Raw genomic sequence first — 10,433 nt, 5'->3', positions numbered from 1 at the left:
AAGTGAAATAGAATGGCCGTTTGCCATATGTTGACTGAGGTAGTGTAGCTTTTTCACCAAATTTACATTGCAAAATGCATTTTTACATACTAAAAATATTTGAATGGCAAGAATTTACATCGATGATAGGACTTCTGAAAAGTCATTTCCATTAATAAAATGCAAAAGTCAAAAATGGCGGATACCTCGTTTTGCAACAAAACTCTTCATATACGCCCTGTGTGTGTGTGTGTGTGTGTGTGTGTGTGTGTGTGTGTGTGTGTGTGCGTGCGCGCGTGTGTGTGTGTGTGTGTGTGTGTGTGTGTGTGTGCGTGATGTCTGCTCTCTTGACAGCATCAGCTCATGGTTCATCTTCACCACTGGATTGTCAACGCCGGCCCCTCAGTGACAGCACCGGATTGGTCAACCATCCCAGAGAGCTGGAGAGGAGAGCTGACTTGTCATATTATTGTGCACGTGTGTGTGTGTGTGTGTGTGTGTGTGTGTGTGTGTGTGTGTGTGTGTGTGTGTGTTTGCGCGTGCGTGCGTGCGTATCCGGCCCTCAATATAGATTCCCCACCGCTGAATTTGGCTATTCATGCATATAATTGTATGTAATCATCTGTAGACCAAATTGTCTGATTTATCTAAATGTTCTATTCAAATGATCAGCTGCCATTCTGGATGGAAATACACCTAGAGCTTCTGAGAAAATATTCTGGGGACAGATGTAACAAAAGCTGAACACTTGAATGGAGAGCCTCCTGTAACATCTGGTGTGAAATGAACACTGCGTTTGATAAAAAAGAATGCCATGTTAAGTGAAACATGGTGGTGGGAGTTTCTGCATAGGGAGATGGATGACTTTGGATTTGACTCTTTACAAATACATCAAGGATAATGTCCAGCCATCCATTTGTAACCATTTATTTGTGTTCATGCATGGGATCCATCCACTGTAGCAGATTTTAAAACAATTATGCAAAGAACAGTTGAAAATAGTTCATCCACAGCGATGTGCAAGGCTGCTCATCAGTTCTTGTAAACTTGACTAAAATTGTTGCTGCTGGGGGTGGTACAACAAGTTAAGGTTCAGGGAGTAATTACTTTTTTACACAGGCTCATGCAGGTTTTATGGCATTATTCTCTCAACAAATAAAATAGTCACTGAGAAACTGCATTTAATGTTTGCTTGGGTCATCCTTGCCTAATGTTTACATTACATGATCTGAAATGTTACATGTTACATGATCTGAAAATGTTAAGTGTGCCAAATGTGCAAAAACGTAAAAGATCAGTAAGGGGGCAAAAACTATATAGGCCTATGCACGGCACTGTAGGCCTAACTAACTTATAGGATCTTTTTTGCATTATTTTACATGATCTGTTTTGCATTCACAAGCAATATATATAGGCTTCTCTACTAGCTAAATACTAGGTAGTGCCCACAGCTCAAGGCTTTAAGTCTTGCATAACGGCTGGTCACAGTTAACTGTCAACTCGAGTACTGTAAGATTTGCAAAATCATGACTGAAGCGGAGCTATACTCGGTGTACAAAGGGAGTGTTCATCCCAAAAGTTCATCAATCTACAGAATGTCTGAAGTACTTTGAGGAGTTCACCTTTCTTCCAGATGACATACTAATCGTTATCTATCCCAAGTCAGGTAGGTTGTTGATGCCATGTAAGTTCTTGTTGTCGTCTCGGCAGGGCTTGAGTCTTACTACCCACTTTGGCAGGTAAGTTTTTCTCAGCTATGACATATCTCAGTAGCATATATGCTGTTTTTGCATCTTGAGTTATATTTAGGTTCAGGAAAGATCATTCAGATTCTATTTGTCCGATATGCTGTAAGTAGTTTCACACTATGTATATATACTGGTGCTCTTGTTTGATCACTTCTGAGCAAGGGTTAACCAAATCGGTAACACTTTCTATGAAGCCCATATCTATATATAGATAAATTATAATGCGCAATTACTTACAACGCATTATGACTACACCCATGATGCTTCATGATGTGTTATGTTAACAGTAACGAATAACCATGAATCTATCTTATAATGCTTTATAAATCCAAGGGTGTTATGAGTGCTCGTGACTGGATATAAACTACAGGCTGCCTGATGGGGCTTATAGTACATTACGATTCATTATAGATGTGTATTATACAGTGCATTATAGATGCATCCATATGAACTTCACTTTACTTACAGCACACATTGACCCCTTATGATCTCACATGAAGCATTATAGCATCTTATGAACCCTTATGACAGTTTATCATCCAGGTCTGTGCATAGAGGGGTATAGGTGCTCATCATGTACGATAAGCCCCATCAGGCAGCCTGTAGTTTATAGCACTCATGACACCCCTGGATTTTTAAAGCATTATAAGTAGAGATGCACCGGATCCAAGATCCGGTTCTGGATCCGGCAGGATAATGGGTTTGGTAACACTTTCTATGAAGCCCATATCTACAGCGCATTATGAGCGCATTCATAACAACTTATAATGCGCATCATAATTAATCATACTGCATTATGACAGTTATAATGTATTATAAGCCTGTTCCCTGCCTGTAGTTTTTAACCAATCACAAGCATTCAAAACACCATAAGATTTATAATGCATTATAAGCTAGATTCATAGTTATTCATGACTGTTGATATACTCCATCATGAAGCGTTATGAGTGTAGTCATAATGTACTATGATAATGATGCGCATTATAAGTTGTTATAAATGTCCTCATAATGCGCTATAGATATGTGCTTCATAGAAAGTGTTACCTGGGGTTTTTCACAGGATCCGCATCCGGTTCCAGGATCCAGGATCCGGTAGCCGAGGCTTTTCAGTCAAAATAGTTTGAGCCAACGTGATAAAAAAGGGCCCACGTGTGCGAGTAGGCTATGTGTTTCAACTCTTTCATAGGATTCAGTATACGGTTCCAGATCAGGCAGGATCTTAAGCAGTAGATCCGGTATCCGGCAGGATCCTAAAAATCAGGATCCGGTGCATCTCTAATTATAAGCTAGATTCACCGTTATTCATAATTGTTAATATAAAGCATCATGAAGCATTATGGCTGTAGTCATAATACATTTTAAGTAATTATAATGGGCGTTATAATTTGTTATGAATGCGCTTATAATGTGGGCTTTAAGTAAAGTGTTACCACAAAATCAGAAAAACTGCTAGTAGGAAGGCTGAATGGCTAGTGACTGCTAGTGACCGGAAAACCAGTAGCCACTGGTATGGAAGACTGCATTCTACTCCTGTAGAATGCAAAGGCAAAGTGCAGTGACTACATATTTTGTCAAAATTGAGTTTAGACTGAAAATGGTCTTCATAGTGCCTCTTTTATCTTATGACAAAGCCGTATGGTCCAAATGTGTCCCATTTTAAAGATATTACTTTGTCAACTTTGCAGTGGCCTAACTCCAATATCCAAACTAATACCAATACTTTGAAGGCCCTTTTCTCAGTTTCAATGCTGGCGTAGTTACTGCTCTTTGCCTTTGTAAGGCAGAACAAATTTCCATGTTTTACGCAGCCATCAGAAATATCTTCTTTTATTACTTGCCCTTAGGCCTACTCCTTAGTTCAGATTGACAGCAGCACTTCATGCTTTCACTGGGGAAAGGAATGTGGGACATGCGACAATTCCCAATGCATTCATATTGGAAAGTCAGATGAATGTGGTTATGCAAGTACAGTATGAACCTTGTTGAACTTTGAATGATCCCATATGGTTTTGCCTACCCTGGCTATTGCTCAGGCACTGTATGGATGCAGGAGATCATTCCCGTGATCCAGAGCGAGGGGGACTTCACACCTATTGACACCATCCCAAACTGGGACCTGGTACCATGGCTGGAGTATGCAGGGCACAGAGCGAAGCTGGAGGAGAGGCCATCTCCACGCATCTTCGTCACACACTTCCATTACAGCATGATGCCAAAGTCCTACAGCAAGGTCAAACCAAGGGTATGCAGTGGTTGGTTCATAAAATAACTTATACATCTGTCATGAGTTCAACTTTCATAGGCTATTCATTAATGCAGCCTATGAGAAAGTGCTTGGTACTGTGTTAAAATGAAACGGTTCTGTTCCTTATTAATGCCCAAATGTTCCTCTAGGCAGATGATTAAATACAAAAATGATACATGTTTAAATTACAATTGTAGACCTATTGATTTCACAGATGATTACGTCAAAATGTGATTATCCCCCTCAGGTTTTGTATGTCTTTCGAAACCCGAAAGATGTCTTCACGTCCTCATACCACTTCCACGGAATGGCCTCCTTCCTGCCGAACCTGGGGACTGTGGACGACTTCATGGAGAATTTCATTGATGAGAAAAGTGAGGAAGAACACATACTGCTATTGTACACCATAATAAATGTTCACTTGTCACATTACTATACACTTGGCCGACGCTTTAAAGCGACTACAGTTATTTAAAGGGTATTGGTTACTAGCCTGGTCCTGACCATCCCATAATACTACCATTACATTTTCGTATTTATGGTCTGGCATTTGTTTGGTCTGAAGCGATTGTAGGATGCAGGAAGTTTGCACTCAGTTATGGTTTGAAATTATTGGACACCTCTCACCCAATCGCTGGCAGTTACTCAACAACAACATAGCGCAGACCAATGGCTCTGGCGCAGATGTGTACGTCATTGTCACGAGCGTCCTCCCCCTTTCGCCCCCACGTGGGGGGCGTATTCGCTTATTGGCTGTTTTCTGGTGGGGCGTTGCGATCAAAATTCTACTGCTCCAGGCACTCCACAGAGAAGCACGGCCAGACTACTGTAGTGGAGCCAATCCTTTGGCGGAGGTACGTAGGATGGCTCGCGAGGCTAATTGGTTACAGTCCCTGGAACAGTATGAGGTCGGTGTCATGCCCAAGGGCACCTCAGCCATGGAGTGAGGTAGGGAGTGGAACGGTGGGATTCAAACATGCAACCCTCTGAACTTAAGCTCATCTCCTTAACCATTACCGCACAAATACACCTACCGCAACAAGAGCGAGGCGAGCGACGGAAGTAATTGACTTTGTATTGAGTCGCGCGACAAAAGCGATTCTGGAGACGAGAGGCGATTTGCGCGACGAGAGCGACAGTTTGAAGTTGAANTCCTTTCAACTNTCTATGACGTGGTTCGGCGACCAGCCGCGACAGCCAATGACTGTATAGACGTCATTGACCACAGCCAATGAGAATGCTTGAATGCTTTGCCTTCTGCTTCTAACGGACATACTGTAGTCGCTTCAATCGCGCGTATCGCTCTGTCGCTTCAATCGCATCACGCCTGGTCTATTCGTGCGGTTAGGCCACAGCTGCCCCATATATGTTCATAGCGTTCATAGTCCAAAAGCGTCATTTTCTGACAAGTTGGGTGTAAGCCTTTTTTCCATAGTGTGATATAGGGACCAAAATGTTTGGTGTGAATGGAAAGGCAGTTTGGACATGGCCATTTATTAGACTACAGTATGTCACGTAAGTGAGAACACCCCTCACATGTTTCGCAGATTTGTGAGTATATCTTTTCATAGGAGAGCATTAACCCATTGAGGTCTAAGTGCCCTTGAGAGGGCAATTTGACATGTCTCTAAAAACAAATCTGTAACTCTGTGAGTTTTTGTCATTGAAACACATAAGTTACACCATTAGAAACCTCAGACCTTCCAGATTTATAATAATAATATATATATATTAAATAAATTATATAGCTGGCCCAATTTAAAGAAAGTGAAAAGAAATATTCGCATATTCTGTACTCTCTGCCTGTAGCAGCCACACCTATAGCTATTCACATGTAAAGTACCAGTGCTTGAGTGGCTATTCAGAGGTGACAACACGCCCCTTTCAGGTAGGGTAAACACAGCAGACGTAGAGTGACAGGGGGGTTGGGGCTATCAGAGCACATGGGGATTGACAGGGGGGTGTGGGCCATTAGAGGTTTTTCACACCTATCTCATTAGTATTCAAATGAGACAGGCAGTGGCAGTGACATAGTCATTCTTTTTTGCATTTTGTATGAAAACAACAAAACATTTCTAAATGCCCTTTTCACTTTTATGCTGCCAACACATTTGTTTACAAGATTCAAACTTCAAAAGTCTTGGCTAGATATATTTATTGTGTGTTTTCTTGAACCTTTTGAAGACGTCTGAACCCTGTTTTTTTGTACAGTTGTGTTTATACTCAATTTAAATATAACATGTTTGTATGACATCCAATTTTTTTTCAGATTATTTCTTGTCAGGCTTTTCACAATACAACCATATATTCCACTTTTGCATAGATGCTTACTGTTAGCTGAAAATACTTGAAAATGTCAGGGTGGTGCAAGCAGCCTAAAAGCCTCTGAAAGGCCTTAGACCTCAGAGGGTTAAAGAAATGTCTTTTTGACACAATGATTGGTGACCTTTTAACTACATATATAACTTAAATTTCTTGTTCTCTCAGAAAAAAATCAAAATACAGCCATTAATGTTTAAACATTGCCCACAAAAGTGAGTACACCCCAGATTAGATTCCGGTAGAGAAGGGGCTGTGTTGGCTCGAATCGCCTCAAAATGAAAAAGGGATTAAAAGGGAGGTCATCGGTGTGAATTCAACCTTTCTCTACATTGAACTTTTACATTTTGAGTCTACACCTGGCTTAAATAGATTGGTGTGAGATTTGAATTCAATCCTATGGAGAGTATCATGATCTGCTTCAGTAGTCACAGTACATGTTGACCTGCATGTTTCCTTTAGGTGTAATTCAGATTACCAATGTTGACAGCATTCATGCATCCCTAAACAATGTCAGTCCCACTACCATGCTTGAGTATTGAGAGGATAAACGTTTTTTTTGTAAAACTCACTTGTTTACCACCACACATGCTTGACACCATCTAAAGCAAATTTGTCGTTAAATAGGTCATTAATCATTCTGTCAAAAGGAAATGTCTTTAATGCTCTCGTATGACAAGATATAATCACAAATCTGCAAAACATGTGAGTGGTGTACTAACTTGAGTGACATACTGTATATTTAGCCCTTTCGGGCATACCCTCTGTTATAAGCTTACTGTTTTCCAAATGTTTTCTTCATCGGTTACTTGAGAGTCTTGGTAATGTCATAACAATGTTATGATGTGTATTAGGTTTATTATGTCTAACTTAAACACTTTAGATTTTCTCTTGCCTTAAGACATGTAAAGGTTTTTATATTTTACCTGACATGTTTCGACGGTGTTACTTCCGTCTTCATCAGAGGGTGACTGTGATGTTGATGAGTGACGTGCTTTAAAATCAGCTGATGTTGTGGAGGTGTGACCTCCCTGCCAATAACGACAGGTTGGTCACACCTCCTGCTGTTAGAGTTGTCCTCTTAGGACAGAAGTCACCCAGTTGAAACATGTCAGGTAAGAGATAAAAACTTTAACATGTCTTAAGGCAAAAGAAACTCTAAAGTGTTTAATGTTATGATGTTCAGGTTTTTTTTTTTTTTTTTTAGCAAATAGTGAATGCGATCATCAGGCCATCATGAAAGGGCTACTACACCACAAGCGGAAAAGCAACAAAGTTTACACATTAAAGAAATATCTCAAGGGACTTTGGTTGTGTAGACGCTACATTAAAATGTAATAATACATGAAAAGGAAGCAAAGGGCGCTTTATCAGAATAATATATTGATACTACAGTTCATGTGAAGGCACTGACCTACGTTTTTTCCCTCACACAGTCATGTTCGGCTCTTGGTTTGACCATGCCAAGGGATGGATCAGCGCCAAGGAGTCAGATAACGTCTGTTATATCTTTTATGAGGAAATGATACGAGTAAGTTGATATATTATATGCTGTCATATCATACAGTACAGTGCAGATGCATTTTGTATTTGGGAGCAAGTATTAACTTAGTCAAGCTGGCCAGGTTTTTGTTTCTGGATTTTGGAATTTGTAAATGACATATGAAAACACCTAAAGCTGAAAATGACTGAATCTGTAGTTGGTAAACTTAAATTAAAAAGGATTCTCAGTCCCAGTCTCCTCCCACCCAATCCCCTCTTCATCATACACAAATATCACATTTGCACATACACGTATGTACCCCACTGTACATGATCTGGACGGAATTGCAGCGATTTTCTCACGCAAACCAAAAACTGAAATTGCGTCCAGATTACGACGCATTCCCTTTGACACACATGCGCAGTGGTCATGCAGCTGTCTTTGACAGGTTAGGTTTAGGGAAAGTTTTGGTCAGGGCATAAATTTAAAACTCAACATAGCATTACTGACAGGTTAGGTTTAGGGATCGTTTTGGTCAGGGCAAAATTGTAAAACTCAGAAATATGGCACTACTGACAGGTTAAGTTTAGGGATGGTTTTGGGAAGGGAAAATCTAGACCATTCAGAAGCTATCTATGTGCTCTAGACAGCAAGGAAAGTGTCGGAATATGGACGCAATCTCGGATCTTGGCTTGGGCGAGAAATTGGACACAATTACTCGAGATCATCAAGCTCATCTAGAGTACATTCAGGCTCTAAACTTTTCTTGTGCAAGAGGAGGAATAAAGTAGGAGTGGAAAGGCAAGGGTAATTTTAGAGTAGATTTTAATGACTTGCATTTGTCTTTTCTGACTTGTATTTGATTTTCATCAGGATCTCCAGGGCTCTGTCAGAAAGCTGGCCTCCTTTCTGGGTAAATCTTTGAGCCAGGACATCGTGGCCAAGATAGCCGATCGCTGCGTCTTCAGAAACATGAAACAAAACAAGATGTCCAACTACTCCATGTTGCCCACCAAGCTCTTTGACCAACTTAAGTCAGAGTTTTTAAGGAAGGGTAATGTTATTTTTCCTTTTTGGTCCACTTTGCTCAGGTGACTTGGAGGTCCATAGGGCAGGGGTTCCAAAACTTTACCATGACAAGGCCCCCCAAATACCGGTAGAATCCAGCCAAGGCCCCCCTGATATACAATTTTTTCTGTGCACCCCCTTTCAAAACCATATGTAGTGTATATACAAACCCCAACGCCGGTGAAGTTGGGACGTTTGGTAAACTGAGAATAAAATCAAAATGCTATCATTTTCAAAACATTCAATACATTCCTTAGATGGAGAATAGTGAAAAGACAACATATCAAGTGTTAAAACCGAGAAAAAATATTTTTTAGGGGACATATGTACTCATGTCTCAAATAAGTTGGGACGGGGATCAGTGAAATGTTATAAACATCCAAATAAGATAAAACAACAAGGAAGAACATTTCAAAATGAATTGTACTGATGAACAATTTGAATGTCCAGCTATAAGACAATCACAGAGAGGCTGAGTCACTCAGAATTAAAGATGTAGAGGGAACAATTACCATAGTTATTACATAAAGTTTAGAATTCCCTTGATTTACCGTGGTTGAGTGTGTACAACACATATTTTTGTCATTAAAATCATTGTATAGGTTCATGACATCATGAAATATATATTGGCTGTTTGCAAATAGTGACAATGGCTATTCACACCCGGGTGTAAATACAGTACAACAATGGCTAAATAGCAACAATGGCTATTCGGGTGTAAATAGCAACAATGACTATTCACACCCGTGTGCAAATAGAAACAATGGCTAAATAGCAACAACGGCTTTTCAGATGTAAATAGCAACAATGGCTATTCACACCCGAGTGCAAATAGCAACAACGGCTATTGACACTTGGGTGCAAATAGCAACAATGGCTATTCGGGTGCAAATAGCAACAATGGCTATTCACACCCGGGTGTAAATAGCAACAATGACTATTCACACCCGTGTGCAAATAGAAACAATGGCTATTCACATCCGGGTGCAAATTGCAAGAACAACTATTCACATCCAGGTGCAAATAACAACAATGGCTAAATAGCAACAACGGCTTTTCAGATGTAAATAGCAACAATGGCTATTCACCTCCGGGTGCAAATAGCAACTATGGCAAAGGACAGTGTGACAATCTTACCAGGTGAAAAAACCCTGGTCATCAAACCTGACCTTCATTAAGGTGATTTGTATCCGTCGATAAAAGGAAATGTATGTGCAGCCTGATAGGACAATCCTTTGGGACCTTTATTAAGTTCATTTGTGCCTGTCAATTAAAGGAAATGTGCAGCTGATGCACTGCTGTTGAGAAAGTGACCGCTCATTACAAACGTACCTATGTTTGACTTCAAAAGAAAGAAGTTTACCGCACAGTTGTTTGACTTTTTGCTCGCATGGATCTTTGAACTGTTGCATTTACCTATGTTTGAAGTTTCATTGACGTGTTTGATGTGGTCTTATTTTCAGGCACTTCCGGTGATTGGGTGAACACGATGAGTCCCGCCCAGTCGGCTCGCTTTGATGCTGTGTATAAAGAGAAAATGAAAGGCGTCAATTTCAAATTTTATTGGGACAGCTTTTGCCACGCACAGTAA

The 10,433-nt window shown here is 40.4% G+C and overlaps 1 pseudogene; it reads left to right on the top strand.

Annotated features, from left to right (window-relative positions):
* The first annotated feature begins 1,505 nt into the window (after positions 1-1,505).
* Positions 1,506-10,433, top strand: LOC134464331 (sulfotransferase 2B1-like; annotated as a pseudogene).

Source organism: Engraulis encrasicolus, chromosome 2 (genome assembly GCF_034702125.1).
Source record: "Engraulis encrasicolus isolate BLACKSEA-1 chromosome 2, IST_EnEncr_1.0, whole genome shotgun sequence".
NCBI classification, from domain to species: Eukaryota; Metazoa; Chordata; class Actinopteri; order Clupeiformes; family Engraulidae; genus Engraulis; species Engraulis encrasicolus.
This window is presented reverse-complemented; position numbering and strand designations above follow the sequence as displayed.